The sequence below is a fragment of the Bos javanicus genome, chromosome 1, assembly GCF_032452875.1.
Source record: "Bos javanicus breed banteng chromosome 1, ARS-OSU_banteng_1.0, whole genome shotgun sequence".
NCBI classification, from domain to species: Eukaryota; Metazoa; Chordata; class Mammalia; order Artiodactyla; family Bovidae; genus Bos; species Bos javanicus.
Window position 1 is genome coordinate 152,853,827 of NC_083868.1, and position 18,814 is coordinate 152,872,640.

The 18,814-nt window shown below is 46.2% G+C and overlaps 1 long non-coding RNA gene across 3 annotated transcripts; it reads left to right on the forward strand.

Annotated features, from left to right (window-relative positions):
- The first annotated feature begins 3,980 nt into the window (after window positions 1–3,980).
- On the forward strand, window positions 3,981–17,087 carry LOC133252500 (uncharacterized). 3 transcript variants are annotated; one of them, XR_009737960.1, is made up of 4 exons: window positions 3,981–4,083; window positions 4,446–4,533; window positions 11,234–11,369; window positions 16,792–17,087. It is a non-coding gene; the product is annotated as an uncharacterized LOC133252500 (long non-coding RNA). The 3 variants fall into 3 exon arrangements; XR_009737957.1 differs by lacking the exons at window positions 11,234–11,369; window positions 16,792–17,087 and adding an exon at window positions 6,603–7,046 and having other exon boundaries at window positions 3,981–4,145; XR_009737956.1 differs by lacking the exons at window positions 11,234–11,369; window positions 16,792–17,087 and adding an exon at window positions 6,603–7,044.
- Window positions 17,088–18,814: the final 1,727 nt, after the last annotated feature.

Below are 18,814 nucleotides of genomic sequence, written 5' to 3' on the forward strand. Positions count from 1 at the left end.
TCTTAAGGTCCCGTTGCCAGGAGCAATTCCTGCCCAGGGTCTTAATCCAGGCTAAAGTGTTCCCTTCTCATTTTATTTCTATTTATTAAAAAAAAAATAACAACAGGATGGTTCTTTATGGATGCAGAGAATACACTGACTTAACAATAATAATGGAAAAAGACATGAACACTGATATATGAACATCCTGGTATAAACACAACCTTCTCTTTGGCTAACATGGTCTTCTACAAGCAAAGTTGTTACTGTTATTGTTACTGTTATTATGCAGGGTCCTCAACCTTGGATGCATATAATAATCATAGAGGAGCTTTAAAAGTAAATAAGCAAAAATGTTTCCAGGACTCATTCCTGAACAGTTGATTTAAAATCTCAGACATGGGACTTCCTCGGTGGTCCAGTGGTTAAGACTCTGTATTTCCACTGCAGGGGCATAGGTTTGAGCCCTGGTTCAGGAACTGAGACCTCATGTGCTATGTGGCATAGCCAATAAAATAAAATAAAGTCTCAGAGATGGAGACCCAGGAATCAGACTGTTTAAAACTCCCTCAGGAAATCTGGTTTGCCACCAAGACTGAGAACCACTGGCCCAGCTGTGCAGAAAACTTCCTGCTTAGCTTTGAGGGTCTTTTCTTGGAAGGACAGACAAATCTGGAGGCAACCTGCCATATGGGGGCAGGTGCCAGATCAGGGGTTGTAGGATCTGTGCTAGTTCCAGCTCTGATTACAACTAGGCAGGTGAACTAGGCCTTTCTGGGCATCAGTTTCTGGACCAGATCAAGGGTGAGGCAAGTTAGGTGTTAGGGCACAACATTTGAGGAGGTTGCTCAGGATTGTGTACACTTACCCCAAACTTAGAATATATGCCTCCTTAAATTCTGCAGCCCTCCTGTCTACTTTGCCTTAGTCTAGACTTGGGCCTGCTCAGTTTCCTCACCTGTAAAATGATGAACTGAGCTTGACTGTTTACTATCTTTCCCAGTGCCAGTATTTCATGTCCCAAACCTAAAACTTTGGCCAATGTAGGACTGGCCAAAAAATAATAATAATAATAAAATAAAATAATAAAAAAATAAAATAATAAAATAAAAAATAATAATAAAAATTATTTGGTTGAATTTGGTCAATAGCCAAGCTGAATAATCCAGACCAAAAAATACTCCCTTTCTCCGCAACAGGAGGATGGATTTTCTTTGTTCTGTGCTTCAGGAAGTTTGTATGAACAATGTTCAGTCACCTTATACCTTAACTGTATCAACAATCCTTGTCCCACTGGCTCGAGGACTTTGAGTTTAGCCACAGATGGCTATGTCTTCACCTGCACAATCTAAAAATTCTCAAAATGTGTGTGTTGGTTTGGGAGAGGGCTATTAAGGCCTACAACTAGTTATGTGCCCTGGGTAGGGGATAATATTTTATTTTGTTTTAAATTTCAAAGAACTTGAAAGGAGAGCTTGGGTCAGTGACATGCAGTGTTGGTTCCCACAGATTGGTGAGAGACAGTTGTTATATTTTCAGGAATTTGGTAAACCCAGTGAACTGAGACTTCTTAAGTGAACAATGCAAAGAAATAGAGGAAAACAATAGACTGGGAAAGACCAGAGATCTCTCTTCAGAGTAAGAGATAAGAGGGAACATTTAATGCAAAGATGGGTATAATAAAGGACAGAATTAGTAAGTTCCTAACAGAAGCAGAAGAGATTAAGAAGAGGTGACAAGAATACACAGAAGAATTGTACAAAAAAAGGTCTTAATGGCCCAGATAACTACAATAGTGTTGTCACAGACCCAGAACCAGACATCCTGGAGTGTGAAGTCAAGTGGGTCTTAGAAAGCATCACTACGAACAAAGCTAGTGGAGGTGATGGAATTCCAGGTGATATATTTTAAATCCTAAAAGATGCATTCATTATGCCAGCAAATTTGGAAAAACTCAGCAGTGGCCACAGGACTGGAAAAGATCGGTTTTCATTCCAATCCCAAAGAAGGCCAATGTCAAAGAAAATTCAAACTACTGCACAGTTGCACTCATTTCACATGTTAGCAAGGTAATGCTCAAAATCCTTCAAGCTAGGCTTCAACAGTACGTGAACTGAGAACTTCCAGATGTTCAAGCTGGATTTATAAAAGGCAGAGGAAAGTGAAAGTGAATTTGCTCAGTCGTGTCCGACTCTTAGCGACCTCATGGACTGCAGCCTACCAGGCTCCTCCATCCATGGGATTTTCCAGGCAAGAGCACTGGAGTGGGGTGCCATTGCCTTCTCCGAGTTAAATACTAGATGTTAGTAAAAACAGGCCTGGTTTCTAGGTGTGCTGCTGAGTTGCTATAGGGACTTTTGTTTGGCCTTTTAGACAGAACTCTTTCCAATGAAAGTCACAGAAAACAGAGTCAAACGGGCTTACTCAAAATAACAAGAGCAATTTATTTCACATCATCTAAGTCTGGAGTGGGCACTGGACTTCAGGCAGTGGAACCAGAGATCAAATTGCAAACATCCACTGGATCATAAAAAAGCAAGAGAATTCCAGAAAAACATCTACTTCTGCTTCATTGACTATGCTAACGCCATTGACTGTATGGATCACAATAAATTGTGGAAGATTCTTAAAGAGAATTTTCCAGACCACCTTATCTGCCTCCTGAGAAACCTGTATGCAGGTCAAGAAGCAACAGTTAGAACTGGACATAGAACAACAGACTGGTTCCAAGTTGGGAAAGGAGTATGTAAAGACGTGTATGTTGTCTCCTGCTTATTTAACTTACATGCAGATTACATCTTGCAGATTGCCAGGCTGGATGAAGCACAAGCTGGAATCAAGAGTTCTGGGAGAAATATCAACAACCTCAGATATGCAGATGATACCACTTTAATGGCAGAAAGTGAAGAGAAGCTAAAGAGCCTTTTGATGAAAGTGAAAGAGGAAAATGAATTTGGCTTAAAACTCAACATTCAGAAAACTAAGATCATGGCAGCCAGTCCTATCACTTCATGGCAAATAGTTGGGGAAAAAAAAGGAAACAGTGACAGACTATTATTTTGGGCTCCAAAATCACTGCAGATGGTGACTGCAGCCATGAAATTAAAAAGATGCTTGCTCCTCGGAAGAAAAGCTTTGACTAACCTAGACAGCATATTAAAAAGCAAAGACATTACTTTGCCGACAAAGGTATGTCAAAGCTATGGTTTTTCCAGTAGTCATGGTTGTGAGAGTTGGACCATGAAGAAGGTGAAGCACCAAAGAATTGATGCTTTTGAACTGTGGTGCTGAAAAGACTCTTGAGAGTCCCTTGGACTGCAAGGAGATCAAGCCAGTCAATCCTAAAGGAAATCAACCATTGGAAGGACTGATACTAAAGCTGAAGCTCCAATACTTTGGCCACCTGATGCAAAGAACTGACTCACTGGAAAAGACCCTGATGCTGGGAAAGATTGAAGGCAGGAGGAGAAGGAGACAATAGAGGATGAGATGGTTGGATGGCATCATCGACTCAATGGACATGAGTCTGAGCAAACTCTGGGAGATAGTGAAGGACAAGGAAGCCTGGTGTGCTGCAGTCCATGGGGTCACAAAGAATCAGACACAACCTAGTGACTGAACAATAACAAATTATTAAAAATCAAATTATATACACTCACAATTAAATAAATTATATTCAAAAACAGTTTCAACAAAAGCTCAAAATCCTTCACTTCCCAGTTATTCTACTACGTTTTATGGTACAAACAGCAAATAATTTTGTGCTATTGATACATCTCTTCCCAAGTCTGCATTCAGAGCTGGAAATCAGCTGCAGTGGGCATTACTCATTCTTTATCATCATACTATGCGAAGTAAGTCATAGAAAGACAAATATCATATGATATTACTCATGTGGGGAATCTAAAATACGACACAAGGGGACTGTTGTGTGAGGCGGGAACAGACTCACAGACACAGAGCACATTCCGGCGGTTGCCATGGGGAGGGGGTAGGGAGGGGTGGCTGGGGAGTCGGGGCTTAGCAGGTGCAAACTGTTACGTATAGGACGGGTGCGAGGTGAAGTCTACTGGACGCCGCAGGAAGCTGTCTTCAACTAAAAAGGTGAGAACTCCGGTACTTGTGAATGAGACTCGCCCTGTATAAAGCGGCTTCATGCAGCGGAGGTACCTTTTCACGGACTCGTTCCCCTAATACTTTGAGAGTATCATCTCTGTCCCTCTATCCTCAATCTATTCATCAGGCAAAGATATAATACTCGCTCTGTTAACTTGTAAGTTTATTGTGAAAACAAAACTTCCTCTTAACTCTCAAAAGTTATTCTGCGGTTTATGGTTTGTGGTTTAATAAAAGCCTTAAAATGAATACCTTATACAGTATAAAAGGCCTTGTGACAAAGTATCGTGAAGGCTCAAGAGAACAGGTAACAGATATCAAGGCTTATTTTCCTATTTCCTTGACCCCAGGGCCTGGCTGGATGTGGGAGTGAGGGGACAAAGTTGGAGTGCTCGTCTATGGAATCTGTGCCCTTTGCGTGGAAAACAATACCTCCAGGTAGCTTTTAAAGCGGTACATTTTGGTTATGCTGGAATGCTTGAGTGAATAAGTTAACTCATGGCTATAGTTAAAGGATATTAATAACTCAGAATTTTATGTTAAGATTATTGATGTGTTGGCATGTTTTCCACAGACACACAAAAATGTGTGAACAAAATGTGAAGGGATTCATTTAGCACGAAGTCCTGTGATCTGTTTGCTGGGGCAAAGTGCTAAGTCTGCCTTCCTTCTCTCTCCGGTTCGCCCTCTTGGTCTGCAGCTGTGAACTGAGTGTGGGGTGCCCCCCCCTGATTAATGCCCCTTGTGGCCCTTAGACAGAAGTTGGGGTAGTCTGAACCCCCTGCTGTGGACCACAGAGCCTTGGGGAGGGGCAGTCATGGCAAGAAGTATCCGAATCCTTTTCAGTGCCCAAAGCTTTGTCTGTGAAGCACAGGATGACTATTTTTCAGATGCACCTGCATGCTGGTGTTGTGACCCAAACACCATCTCATGATGAAGTCTTCCTGAGCCCTCAGCGCTTTTCGGTCCTCGGGGCCTCAGAATGGGGGCATCTGCTCTCCTCTCGCCAAGGTGCCCACCTGAGGGACTCACTTGAGGACTGAGCACCAGCCCCAGCTCTCTTCCATGGGCCGTCTGTCCTGCTCTGGGGCTGAGGCCACCCTGAGAAGGAGCACCATTGCCGAAGAGGTCCGCGTAAGCAGCCCTCTCTTACCTTAGCTCCACAAAGGCCCGTGAGTGCAGTGGGGGCTCCGCGGGTATCACGTATGTTCCCAATCCGCAGATATTGATAAACAGCAGAAGAGGACAGGTGGCCAGTTATTTTTGCCATCAGAATAGAGGACTTTATGTCCAAAAGGATTGGAAAACCTCGGGTGGAAAACCTGTGTGGACCATTTCCAATTTTCTGCAGAGGCACGTGTGGTCAGATCCTGTCGATCTTGTCTCTGTTAAGGGGTGAGCTTTGGAACTTCATTCTGCTTTTAAATTAATTTTTCTCGCAGTATAGTTGTTTTACAATGTTGTGTTACTTTCTGCTGTACAGTAAAGTGAATCAGCTTTATGTTCACATATATCCAGCCCCCCCCTTTTTTTGTGGGGGCTTCCCTTGTAGCTCAGTCGGTAACGAATCCGCCTGCAATACAGGAGACCTGGGTTCGATCCCTGGGTTGGGAAGATCCCCTGGAGAAGGAAATGGCTCCCACTCCAGTATTGTTGCCTGGAGAATCCCATGGACAAAGGAGCCTGGAGGGCTACAGTCCACGGGGTTGCAAGAGTCAGACAGTCAGACACAACTTAGCAACTACACCACCACCACCATCTCTTTTTTGGGATTTGCTTCCTACTTAGACTACACAGAGCACTGAGTGTAACTTCATTCTTACGCACACACAGATACACAGTAATAGGCACACACACACACACACACACAATCACACACACATATACATCACACCCCTGCTTTTGAGACGCAGGCTATTTGCCCTTTCGTTTGCTCACCAGGCCTACTTTTGTCTCTAATTTCCAGAGCCTTTACTCCCCTCATTCATTCCCATTGTTCTCTATTGGTGCAGCCTCCCTTCTCCAGTACTCTTGCCTGGAGAATCCCAGGGACGGAGGAGCCTGGTGGGCTGCAGTCCATGGGGTCTCAAAGAGTCGGACACGACTGAGCGACTTCACTTTCACTTTTCACTTTCATGCATTGGAGAAGGAAATGGCAACCCACTCCAGTGTTCTTGCCTGGAGAATCCCAGGGACAGGGGAGCCTGGTGGGCTGCCGTCTATGGGGTCGCATAGAGTCGGACACGACTGAAGCGACTTAGCAGCAGGAGCTGTTCTCATCCCAGATGCATTCCGAGTTAACCTGGGATTGAAAGACACATTTCCCTCCTGTCCTGCCTACCCTCTGGGTCTCAGGTTTCCAGCTCTCCGATCTGTGTGTGTCCTGCTTTCTTTCCTGGTGGAGCTCCATCTCCAGGAAGGCTGCCAGGGTCTCTGGAGTGAGAACTCTGTTAGTGATTTCTGTCTTCCCTTCCCACATCGCACTCTATGCAGCTCTTTCTTGGCAGGGGGAGCCCAATAAGTCAGTGACCCATCTGAACAGACATCAGAGGAAGGGTCAAGGCAGCTCAAAAGAAGGCCTAATGTCACAGGGGATATCGGATGATGGCTTCAAAGGAGCCCCCTTCCTCTGACAGGGGAGGGAGGCAGCTGGCTGACCACGTGATGATGCGATGGGCACAGGGCAGCCTGGTACCTCAGAGGCCCTCAATAGCTGTTTTGTTGGAAGAATGGGTCAACTGTACTTCCAAGTCAATTTGAGCTTAAAGCAGGAAGGGATTCACAGGCTGCCCACCACTGCCACGGAACCGACAGTCTTTTGAAAGCATTAAGAAAATTCTGAATGTAAGCTTGGTGGAGGAATAAAAATGGATACTAATGATTAGCAATTAAAAACTGCCGTCTCTGATTTTTTTTACAACATTTCATCTATTTTTCTATCTGAAAAGAGTGTATTTACCAGCTCCTTTTAAAGAAAGCAATTAAAGACCACTTCACTGCTGATAGGTCCTTTCCAAGATTTTACCTATTTTTTCTGTTTGGAAAAAGTGTATTTGTCAGCTTCTATTATTTGCCTCTGATGAAACCCTGGGGCAGTTTTGGTTCCTGAGTTGTTTTTTGCCATGTAATTAAGCTGATTAGTCTCCCATGTGGAGTGGGAACAACTGGCTTCACGTATGCTGCGGTACAGTCACCCACAGAGCTGCAATTATTTACATGTTTCTCATTTCCGTGTGGACATTTTTAGACGTTGTTAGATAAAGATCTAGCAGACTTGAACTCTGTGAACATTCGGGCCTTTGGTTACCAGACGCCCCGTATCCGGTTCAGATCCCCAGGCTGAAGTGGGCATTCTACAGTTTTGTACAGAACAAACTCTGAAGATGCCGATTCAGCGTCCGTTCCCTCTCGCCTCGTTCTGGGAGCACCCTTGTTTCGTTTGCTCAAAGATACTCTGCCCCCCACCCCCCCACCTGCCCGAGGTTTACAGAAGCTAACTCCACCTGCAGTTGCACGGGGGTTTGATTGGTCCATGAGTAATCCTGCCCCCTTGCCCCAGAGATTAGTTTCAGAATCTAGATCTTAGATAATCAGCATGTGGCATTCCTCAGGCCAAGGAGATTGGTTTAGAAGTGGTCATGTGACCAAATTCTGACCAGTGAGATGAAATGGAAGGTTTGGTAGGGGTTTCTGGTCAGGAGGGTTTCTGATCTTAAGAGTGGAGCTGCTGGATGAGATGATTCTTCTAATGGACGTTGTTGTGGCCAGGCTGCAAGGTCAGGAAATGCACCAGTCACCTTGCTGTCAGCCTGAGTGTGCAATCAGCCCACAAAAGAGGCAGGGGACAAGGAAATCACAGAGAAGCAGATTGGGGACTTGTGGAACCAGACCTGATGGCCACCCAGCATCTGGACTGTTTCAGCTACATGAACACATCCGTCTCCTTTAGGGTATAAGCTGATTGAAAAGCAGTTTTCTTTTACTTGCAACCAAAAGCATCACTACAAATGTAGACAACGTTACCAAAGAAATGTGAATTGAAAAATGAGAACTCAGTCTTCTGGAAAAGAAACATAAGTGTGTATGTGCATCTAGAAAATAAAACACAGGCAGGCTTGGGTGTGGCATTGGCTTCCCTCTTCTATGTCCCAAAGGAAGAGATAAGTTCAGAGAGTTCTGACAAAGCCTTAAGTGGCACAGCCAGAGTAAATAGAACAATCCTAGATACCCACCAAAAGCCACACCTGCACAAACTCCTTCAGAGAAGCTCTGTGGGTGACTTAGTACCAGGGCCGCCTTCACCTAAGTTTGGGAGCAATTTCGAGGCCTCTGCTCTTTTGCTATAGTTCTTGTAAAATATGTGAACAGAAAAGAGTTTTGTGTGTCTTCTGATTTTCTACATAATGCTCTGTCTTGGTAACATTGCCATTTTTCTTTAAATGGCTTGGCATTTCTTTTTGAGGAAATGGTGAGGAGGCTAAATCCTCCACTTCCCTGGACATGAGCGTGGTGTCGGATACACACAGTGTCGTCAGATTCTTTCTGAATCTCACTCTCTATCCTCAAGCAATTTGTCAAGATATTCTCCTAAATATAGAGAGTTCTCCTGCCAAGAATTCTGGTGACAGTTGTCAGGCAATAAAATTGCAATCTTCTGACTGTGAATGAATGAATGAATGGTCTTTCCACTGATAGATGACATCAAATTGCATAGATTCACTGGAAGCCTTTTGAAGAATCTGATGCAGTCTTGTTTTATAGTACTAATACTTTAATCTTTTGAAAAAATTCCAAACTTTCTGAAGTTTAATAATCAGAATGGAATATTTTTTAAAAATTTCTTCAATATTGAACAATGGGTATTGTATCATTATTTACCATGTAAGCATTATTATGGCATATTACAAAGCACTGGTAATATGGCCATAAGAGAATTATTCTTGCCTAATTATTTAATCCTGAAATTTCTTCTTAAAAATTGACTCATATTTCCACTAGCAGGTAGGATTTCAGAGGAGAAAATGTTCACTGAAGCCTAGGATATTTTAAGGAGATTTCAGCAGTGAGACAGGAGTTGACCAGGTAGGATTCAGAAAAGAGAGAGAAAGCAGAAAGGTCTTATCTTGGCGAATGATGTCGTAATGGGAAGGCATTAAAACATACTTCAGGGAACAATGACTCAACTAGTGTGGCTGGAGCAGAAAATAATGGGGAATCCTTTTTAAAAGATAGTGTTTAGACGATCTTAAAACCTAAACTAAGTACTATGGGTTTTCCTCCTGTAGGAACACGGGAGCCTCATTCTAGACCAGGAGGGATGAGGGCTGCAGGCTTTTTTTTAGGAAGGTGGGTCTGCTTGCAGAGCACATGGCCCTGGAGGCTGGCGCCCATTGCGGGTGAAATGAAGTGGTCCATGCGCATCCGAACAGGTGACTGACAGGTGGTGGAGATGGTGGGGGTGGTGAGCCAGCATGGGATGAAGATTCTACTGCTCTGGAGACCAACTGGATAAGGCAGTCCAGACCGAGAGGGCATCAGAAATGATGCTGGGGACTTCCCTGGCAGTCCTGCAGGGGGCATGGGTTCAGTCCCTGGTTGGGGAACTAATATTCCACATGCCAAGCAGCAGAGCCAAATAAATAAATAAGCTGTTGTCGTTCAGTTGCTAAGTCATGTCTGACCCTGCAAACCGATGGACTGCAGCACACCAGGCTCCTCTGTCCTTCATGATCTCCCAGAGTTTGCTCAAATTCGTGTCCATCAAGTCGGTGATGCTCTCTAGCCATCTCACCCTCTGCCATCCCCTTCTCCTTTTGCCTTCAGTCTTTCCCCACATCAGGATCTTTTCCAGTGAGTTGACCCTTAGCATCAGGTGGCCAAAGTACTGGAACTTCAGCTCTTAAAACAAAAAAAGTTAAAAAAATACATGACTCTGAGGGTTGCAACCTCCATGATGGATGGATGGATGAAACTACCACTGGAAAAGTTGAGAAATGCAGAAAAAGGAGCCACCTATTAGACGGGAAAAGGAATTTCCCGTGACAGACTGTGTTTGAGGCAACAGAACATTGAAGTAGGTAGTCCAGATAGCTGGAAAGGTGCAATCAGATGACAGAACTGTCAGGGCTGGAAATAAGGATCTGGGAGCTGTCTCCCCCTCAACAGCTCTTCCTCCTCCTTTCTGAGTAGAATCCTGCCTGTGTTTGGTTGCCAGGGCCCAGATGGAGAGGAAAAATCATGATCAGCCTGAGTCCAGATATGGTACCTCACTTGCCTCTGATTGGCCCAGGGGTGAGCCACATGATCCAACTCTAGCCAATGAGACTCATGGATTCCTGGGAAGGATTTTCTCCATGAGGAGAAGGGCTGTTCTGCCTTCATCTCCTTCCTTCCTGATAGTGACCTCCCAGGAGAGAATGGAAACTGTTGGAGCAGCACCTTGAAGGGTGTGGCTGACACTCTGAGGGTGACAAAGCAGAAAGACAGTAAGAACTTCAGGTGCTGGTGCCCTGGTTGATCTGCTGAACAAAGTCTGGATTTGCCAACATCTAGACTTCTTGTGCTTGCCAGGAGAATCCCAGGGACGGGGGAGCCTGGTGGGCTGCCGTCTATGGGGTCGCACGGAGTCGGACACGACTGAAGAGACTTAGCAGCAGCAGCAGACTTCTTGTGACACTTAGGTTTATTAAATGTCTCTTGTCTCTGTGAGTTAGTATTTTATTATTTTCACCTGAAGATGTTTTAGCTGATGTGGGTGCCAATTATAAATGTCCCTGAGGGTGGACTGACCTGTGAGGAAAGGAGTAAGAATAAGACAAAGCCTGGAGAGAGATATCGTATTTAAGAGGTAGAAGCTTTTCACTATATAAACTTTAAGGTTTCATATAAATAAGTGACACAGAAAACTCTTTTTAATCACACACACACACACACACACACTCCTACAAGCTCCCTCCTGTGAACCACATTTTCCACAGAGCATATGTTTCAAATGAAAGGTCAAAAAGGAGATTAATGTCAGCGTGGAGTCCCAGGACAGGTGATCATTTCTCTAACATGTTATGCGGCTTGTTGCTAAAACAGAGTCCCTCCAAACGAAGCTGCTTGCTCAGTGAGTGCCTTATTCCTCTTTCTCCAGGCCTTGGCCCCTCCCTGTGATGGGTGAGGAACTCGGCTTATTCCTGGGGACAGCAGCCTGCCACCAGAGAGGCCATAGGCTGGAGCAAGGGCTGACTCACAGGGCAGCGAGGAAACGGCCTGGATCTTTGACCGGGGTAAGCAGTGTCTGATTCCACTGCGGGGAGGAGGGAGAGGTTATGACAAAGAAAGCAATAACTATTTCACTGAGCAATTAAGTCCATTATTTCTCTTGAAAAAGCATTCTCTTAAGCCGTTAAGGAGAATTTAGCTCCCATCTTGACAGAATGTACTAATGACTGCTAATGGATACATTCTTTTAATAAGTGAAGAGGCACAAGAAAATTGCCAGATATTAAACAGAGTCCCGCGCGTCATCTGAGTCTATAATGGCCCTATCAAGTGACCCAAGCGAAAGAAATGTGACTCTACAGGGGTTAAAGGAGTTTATCTTTCCTTAGTGCTATATAAATTCACTACTGGAAAGAACAGTAATTCATTGGTCTATCCAGCAAATGTTTAAAAGGGGGTCATATCTCAAGTTTAATGATGCATTTCCTTTTGGTAGAAAGAAAATATGAAATAGGACCTCTGTACATTGTGGATTTATGTAAATAGCCTCTTCCTGGCAAATTTCTACTGGGTCTCTGAGTCTTGGGATTTTCAGCTAAGAAGTTAAAGAGGTGGTGTAACACGTTAATTTTATTTGTTCTTTTTTCCAATATCTTCCAGAGTGTTTTTTTATTGGTTGGTTTGGTTTGGTCATTTTAAACTCTATCTTTAGAAATGTTTCTCAAGATTCAAGTAATTTCTAGTACTCCAATCTTGGGGGACACTTCTTAAAATTTATAAAGAATTCCAACAAATTAAGAAGAAAAAGACAATCCCAAAGAAAAATGGATAAAAGAAATGTAGCAGAAACTCAAGAAGAAATGGCCAAGAACCATATAAAAAGATGAATGATCCGTATTTTAGTTTTCTGCAAGGTGATGTTTTCAATACAATAACTGTGCCTCCAAGCTTCATCCTTCCTTGGTATTGTGTGTGGCAATGTTTACTTCACGCTGTAATATTTCACTGGGTGAGTTTTCCACAATTCCATTCTCACTACAATACATGGAGTGTGGATCTATGTTTATAAAGCTCAGAAACTACTCAAAAAGCTAAAAGGGATTGCAAAAAAAAAAAGATAGTTGATGGCACTATTAAAAACAAAGTAATGATATGAACACATTTTGAGGTTTTTTTCCTTGCAAGTGGAGCAGATTGACACTGGGGATAGGATAGGCGAGTATTAGTTATCTGCGGCTGCATAACACATCACCCCAAAACTTAGTGGCTTGACACAAAACTTGCGATTCGCTGGGTCTCTGTCCCACTAGAACCAGCTGGCTCTCTTGGGGGCTGCACTCGCTGGGCTGGGCTGCAGGGTTAGGACGGCCCCACTCTCAGGCTGGGCACCACAGGCCTTTGGCACGTGGCTTCTCCCGCAGGCCCTCTCTTTCCACGTGGCCTTTCCCTCCAGGAAGATGGACTGGGGTTGTTGACAAGGAGAAAGCACCCACATAATACTCATGTAATGAAAACTTGGCGGTAAGTAAAATCTATCACCTAACGCAGGAGTGCCCTGTGTTAGATCCTTTTTGGAAATACTGCACGTGGCATGCCTTCGACACTCACAAGGCAAACAATAAGCTTGCTAAAGGCTCTAAGACAGGACTTCCCTGGTGGCCCAGTGGCTAAGACTCCACACTCCCAATGCAGGGGGCCGGGGTTTGATCCCTGGTCAGGGAACTAGACTCCGTATGCTGCAACTGGAGATCTGTATGCTGCAACTCAGAAAGATCCCACACACTGCAACAAAGATCGAAGATTCTGTGTATTTCACCTAAGACCCAGTGCAGCCAAAATACATAAATAAATACTTAAAAAAAAATAAGGCTCTGAGGGGTCCTGCAAGGAGCAAAATAGAAAGGCCTTTTTTTTTGGTGTAAGGAGCTGGTGAGAAACAGCAGAAGCCGTCCATCTTCTTTTTCCTCGGGGTGGATGGAGGGGGGCTGGCTTAGAGAGAGCTAGAAGGCTTGACCTCCTTTTGAGAACACCCTCACCCTCCGAGGCCTACTGCACACTCGAGGCTTCGGGAAGTGGGTCCCTGCAGAGGTCAGCAGTGCATCTCCTGGACGCAGGTCTCCTGGGTCTCTGCCCCTCCCCACCGCCCTGCCCTGCTCTTGAACTAGCTCACCTCCCTGATTTCTGTCTCTCGTTCGCTTTAACCCCTGTGACCTGTTTTGATCAATTATTCTGACCTGATCTTGTGCACCTTCAGCTTGTCCCTGATGCCCAGTGACCACAAGCTCCCTGGACTTTCTTTTATATATTTTCCCCCTTGATTTAAAAGTTAATCCATGCTGGTTTTAACAGATTCATATAATACCCCAAAGTGATAGCCTCCCCTTGTCTGTTCCACTTCCACAGTCCCAACTGTCTGCTTCCTTCCAGATGACTTTTTCTGTTTATATAAACATATGTGTGCACATACTTGAATGAAGTGGGTATCAGTATATAATCTCCCTTCCCCTCTAATGTATTATGTACAGTCTTTCCAAGCTGGTGCATACAGACCGACGCAACTCCCTCTGAAAGCTGCAGTTCCAAAGTACGGAAGTTGCTTTATTGACTCGGCTGTCTCCCTCTTGATTGACATGCACATCACTCCTTGTTTCCTGCCACTGTACCCGACGTGGCAGACCTGACGTGGCAGTGATCTGCCTCCTGTGTGAGACTTGGCACATTCATGCTCACGTTCTGACAAGTTTCCGGAAGTGGTGGTGTGGGATCTTAGGGCTTGCCTGGCCTCCCCCGTCTCGTTGTCCTCCTGAACCTGATGTCCTAGATACCTCTACGATCACTGGCCTGCCTGCTCAGGTCATCCTGGGGTTCACCCAGTGCCGGGCCTCTCTGCCTGGCTCCTCCCTGGGGAGCAGTCCCTTATCTCCTTCTCAATGAAGCTCTGCCCGGGCAGAGCAAGCAGCTCACGTCACTTGACCACTTGCTGCACTGTGTTACCAGTATGTTTCAACTGGTCTAATTTCCCCATAGATCAGAATTTCTGAAAGCATCATTGCGACTAAACACAAGTTCATGTGCCTGACGCACAGTGAGGCCAAACAAACTGAAATACCGAACACTGGAGCTTGGAGCAGAGAAATGTCATTGCAGGGCCAAGCGAGGAGCCAGGGAGACTGTCCTCGAAAACCCAAACTCCTCAAAGGGGTTCCGCGAAGCACTTTTAAAAGCCAGGAAAGGGAGGGGCCTCCCAGGGCCTGCGATCAGCTCATGCACAGCTCTCTGATTGGCTGATGGTGTGGTAACAGGGCTGTTGGGTTAACATTATCAATCTTGAGGCATCAGTAGGTCTGAGGGCTACGTGCTCATGATCATCAAGCAGTTTCTTGATCATCAAGCTTAATTTCTTCCATTTGGTGGTGGCTTTTAGCACCTGGAAAACTCAGGATATATGCGTGAGATACTATTATCTGGGTACTTCAGGGAAGAGTTACAGCAGAGGGTGTGGGAGAGGAGTCTGTCGTAGGAATGCCCCATAGGCTCCTCTGGGTTATGTCATCAGTGCCTGGCATAGGCTTAGCACTCAGTGAATGGGTTCATTAACAAATTTATCTGAATTCACACTGTGTGTTAACACGGCACTGTGTACATACAGCTATGAACAAAACCAAACTCCCTGCTCTTGAGTGGGTGGAGACACACAGTTTAACACTGTAAATAATTGGCCAGATGGCAGACTCCTCACCCCTGTCAGCTTGGGCTTCCCAGGGGGTGCTAGTGGTAAAGAACCCCCTGCCAATGCAGGAGATATAAGAGACGTGAGTTCAATCCCTGGGTTGGGAAGATCCGCTGGAGGAGGGCATGGCAACCCACTCCAGTATTCTTAAGAGAATTCACCAGCACTCCCGGCAGCTGAGGGGCTGAGGCTTTCGTTCCTGAAGTTTTTCTCAGTGAGTCAAGGTGGCCTGACCGGACGGGGAGCACACAGGCTGGGGCGTTGGCGGCTGGCAGTCAGTAAGCCCTGGTTCTAAGCCTTGATGCTCTGGAAAGAAAGTCAGGAGAGTTGCTGAGAGGATTTCTTGGCTCTGTTTGCTTGCAGGGTCCTTTCCCTTCCCTGACTCAGCTCAAGGCACTCACAGCTGCAGGCTGGATTTCTCTAGCTCCCGTGGTTATTTCTGATCAGGTCTGACCTCTGGGAGCCACTCAGTCAGTTCAGTTGCTCAGTCGTGTTCGACTCTTTGTGACCCCATGGACTCCAGCATGCCAGGCAGGCCTCCCCATCCATCACCAACTCCCGGAGCTTGCTCAAACTCATGGCCATTGAGTCGGTGATGCCACCCATCCATCTGTTGTCCCCTTCTCCTCCGGCATTCAGTCTTTCCCAGCATCAGGGTCTTTTCCACTGAATTGGTTCTTCACATCAGATGGCCAAAGTATTGGAGTTTCAGCTTCAGCGTCAGTCCTGCCAACGAATATTCAGGACTGATCTCCTTTGGGATGGACTGGTTGGATCTCCTTGCAGTCCAAGGGACTCTCCAGAGTCTTCTCCAACAGTTGAACACCACAGTTCAAAAGCATCCAATCTTCAGTGCTCAGCTTTCTTTATAGTCCAACTGTCACATCCATACATGACCACTGGAAAAACCGTAACTTTGACTATATGGACCTTCTCAGTAATGTCCTTGCTTTTTCATGTGCTGTCTAGGTTGGTCAGAGCTTTTCTTCCAAGGAGCGAGCGTCTTTTAATCTCATGGCTGCAGTCACTAGTCAGACATTGTAAACAGAAGGGAGGGCAAGGCCAGGTGTTTGTTTCCTGCCGAATCCCCGTCAGGAGCCCGGCTCCACCACCCCTGTTCAGACCGAGGGTGGGTCCAGCCTCCATCAGGGATCCTCCGCCCCCGGGCTCTGGCGACTATACGGTGGGCGACAGAGAGGCTCAGTTCCCCTTCAAAGAGGGACCCGCTGCCCGGCTGCAGGGGCACAGCGGGCAGCCCGCCTCCAGCCATCAGCCCCTGCAGGGTCAGCCGTGCTGGTGGTCACGCCCTTCCCCACCAGCCCACATCCTGGGACCAACGGGCTGGGTATTAAGCACCCAGCCATTCTGACTCAAGGCCGGACACTCTGGTGGGCAACACTCCAGACCTGGCTGAGGTTCTGGCGGGTCTGCGTCACAGGACAGTTTCTTCCTCCGCCATCCTGTTTCTCTTTTCCCTCCCAGGGGCTGACTTCCGGTGAACACCGTGAACTCCGAACTATGCCTAAGTGTGCGCTTTCGGAGAACCCAGCCTGGGCACACGGCTTCCTGTGGGGCTCCTTTCCCCCACCCTTTCAAGCACTCAGATTATGCACTGCCCGTGTAACCAGTTCACCGCATCAGCTGTTTAAATACTGAAATCAGCCTTAGTCATTGCCTGATGGAACGTTTTACATCTCAATTTGAGTCTATATTCAGATGCGACTGAACGACTAACAGTTTCGCGTTTTCCCTTCCAGGCCGCCCCTCCTAAGCAATCGCGTTATGGATGGGTCCCCAACTCATACAAAAGTATCATAAAACATTGGGGAGGCTTGTAACACTGCCCTTTAAAGAAAGGAGAGAGCCGACCACGGAGGTGCCCCTGCAGCAGGTAAAACCAGTGAGCAGCCCACGAGTTGAGGTCCCCCACTGTCTCCTAAAGCTGAAACTCCAGTACTTTGGCCACCTCATGTGAAGCATGGACTCATTGGAAAAGACTCTGATGGTGGGAGGGATTGGGGGCAGAAGGAGAAGGGGACGACAGAGGATGAGATGGCCGGATGGCATCACTGACTGGATGGATGTGAGTGTGAGTGAACTCTAGGGGTTGGTGATGGACAGGGAGGCCTGGTGTGCTGTGATTCATGGGGTAGCAAAGAGTTGGACATGACTGAGCAACTGAACTGAACTGACTCCTTGGAAGGAAAGTTATGACCAACCTACATAGCATATTGAAAAGCAGAGACATTACTTTGCCAACAAAGGTCCATCTAGTCAAGACTGTGGTTTTTCCAGTGGTCATGTATGGATGTGAGAGTTGGACTGTGAAGAAGGCTGAGCACCGAAGAATTGATGCTTTTGAACTGTGGTGTTGGAGAAGACTCTTGAGAGTCCCTTGGACTGCATGGAGATCCAACCAGTCCATCATAAAGATCAGTCCTGGGTGTTCATTGGTAGGACTGATGCTGAAGCTGAAACTCCAATACTTTGGCCACTTGATGCAAAGAACTGAGTCATTGGAAAAGACCCTGATTCTGGGAAAGATTGAGGGCAGGAGGAGAAGGGGATGACAGAGGATGAGATGGTTGGATGGCATCATCGACCCAATGGACATGGATTTGGGTGGACTATGGGAGTTGGTGATGGACAGGGAGGCCTGGCGTGCTGCAGTTTATGGTGTCGCAGAGAGTCGGACACGACTGAGCGACTGAACTGAACTGAACTGGTCTCCCTGCTTATTAAACTTATATGCAGAGTACATCATGAGAAACGCTGGGCTGGAGGAAGCACAAGCTGGAATCAAGATTGCCAGGAGAAATATCAATAACTACAGATATGCAGATGACACCACCCTTATGGCAGAAAGTGAAGAACTACAGAGCCTCTTGATGAAAGTGAAAGTGGAGAGTGAAAAAGTTGGCTTAAAGCTCAACATTCAGAAAACGAAGATCATGGCATCCGGTCCCGTCACTTCATGGCAAATAGATGAAGAAACAGTGGAAACAGTGTCAGACTTTATTTTTCTGGGCTCCAAAATCACTACAGATGGTGACTGCAGTCATGAAATTAAAAGACGCTTACTCCTTGGAAGAAAAGTTATGACCAACCTAGATAGCATATTAAAAAGCAGAGACATTACTTTTCCAACAAAGGTCCGTCTAATCAAGGCTATGGTTTTTCCAGTGGTCATGTATGGATGTGAGAGTTGGACTGTGATGAAAGCTGAGCACCGAAGAATTGATGCTTTTGAACTGTGGTGTTGGAGAAGACTCTTGAGAGTCCCTTGGACTGCAAGGAGATCCAACCAGTCCATCCTAAAGGAGATCAGTCCTGGGTGTTCACTGGAAGAACTGATGCTGAAGCTGAAAACTCCCTAACTTTGGCCACCTGATGCAAAGAGCTGATTCATTTGAAAAAACTCTGATGCTGGGAAAGATTGAGGGCAGGAGGAGAAAGGGACGACAGAGGATGAGATGGTTGGATGGCATCACGGACTCAATGGACATGGGTTTGGGTGAACTCCGGGAGTTGGTGATGGACAGGGAGGCCTGGCATGCTGTGATTCATGGGGTCGCAAAGAGTCTGAACTGCGCTGAACTGTCTCCCAGATGGGTGGCCAGCGCTTGCTGCCTGTTGGCCCCTGCTCTCCGCAGCCCCTGTGATTCCCACTGAGGCTGGACACACCGGGCACAGCACTGCCAGCGCTGGGCTGCCGCCTCTCTGCGCTGACTGCCCCCTGCCTCAGCCCTCTTTGTCCCGGCTCTGGGGTTGGCCTGCCTG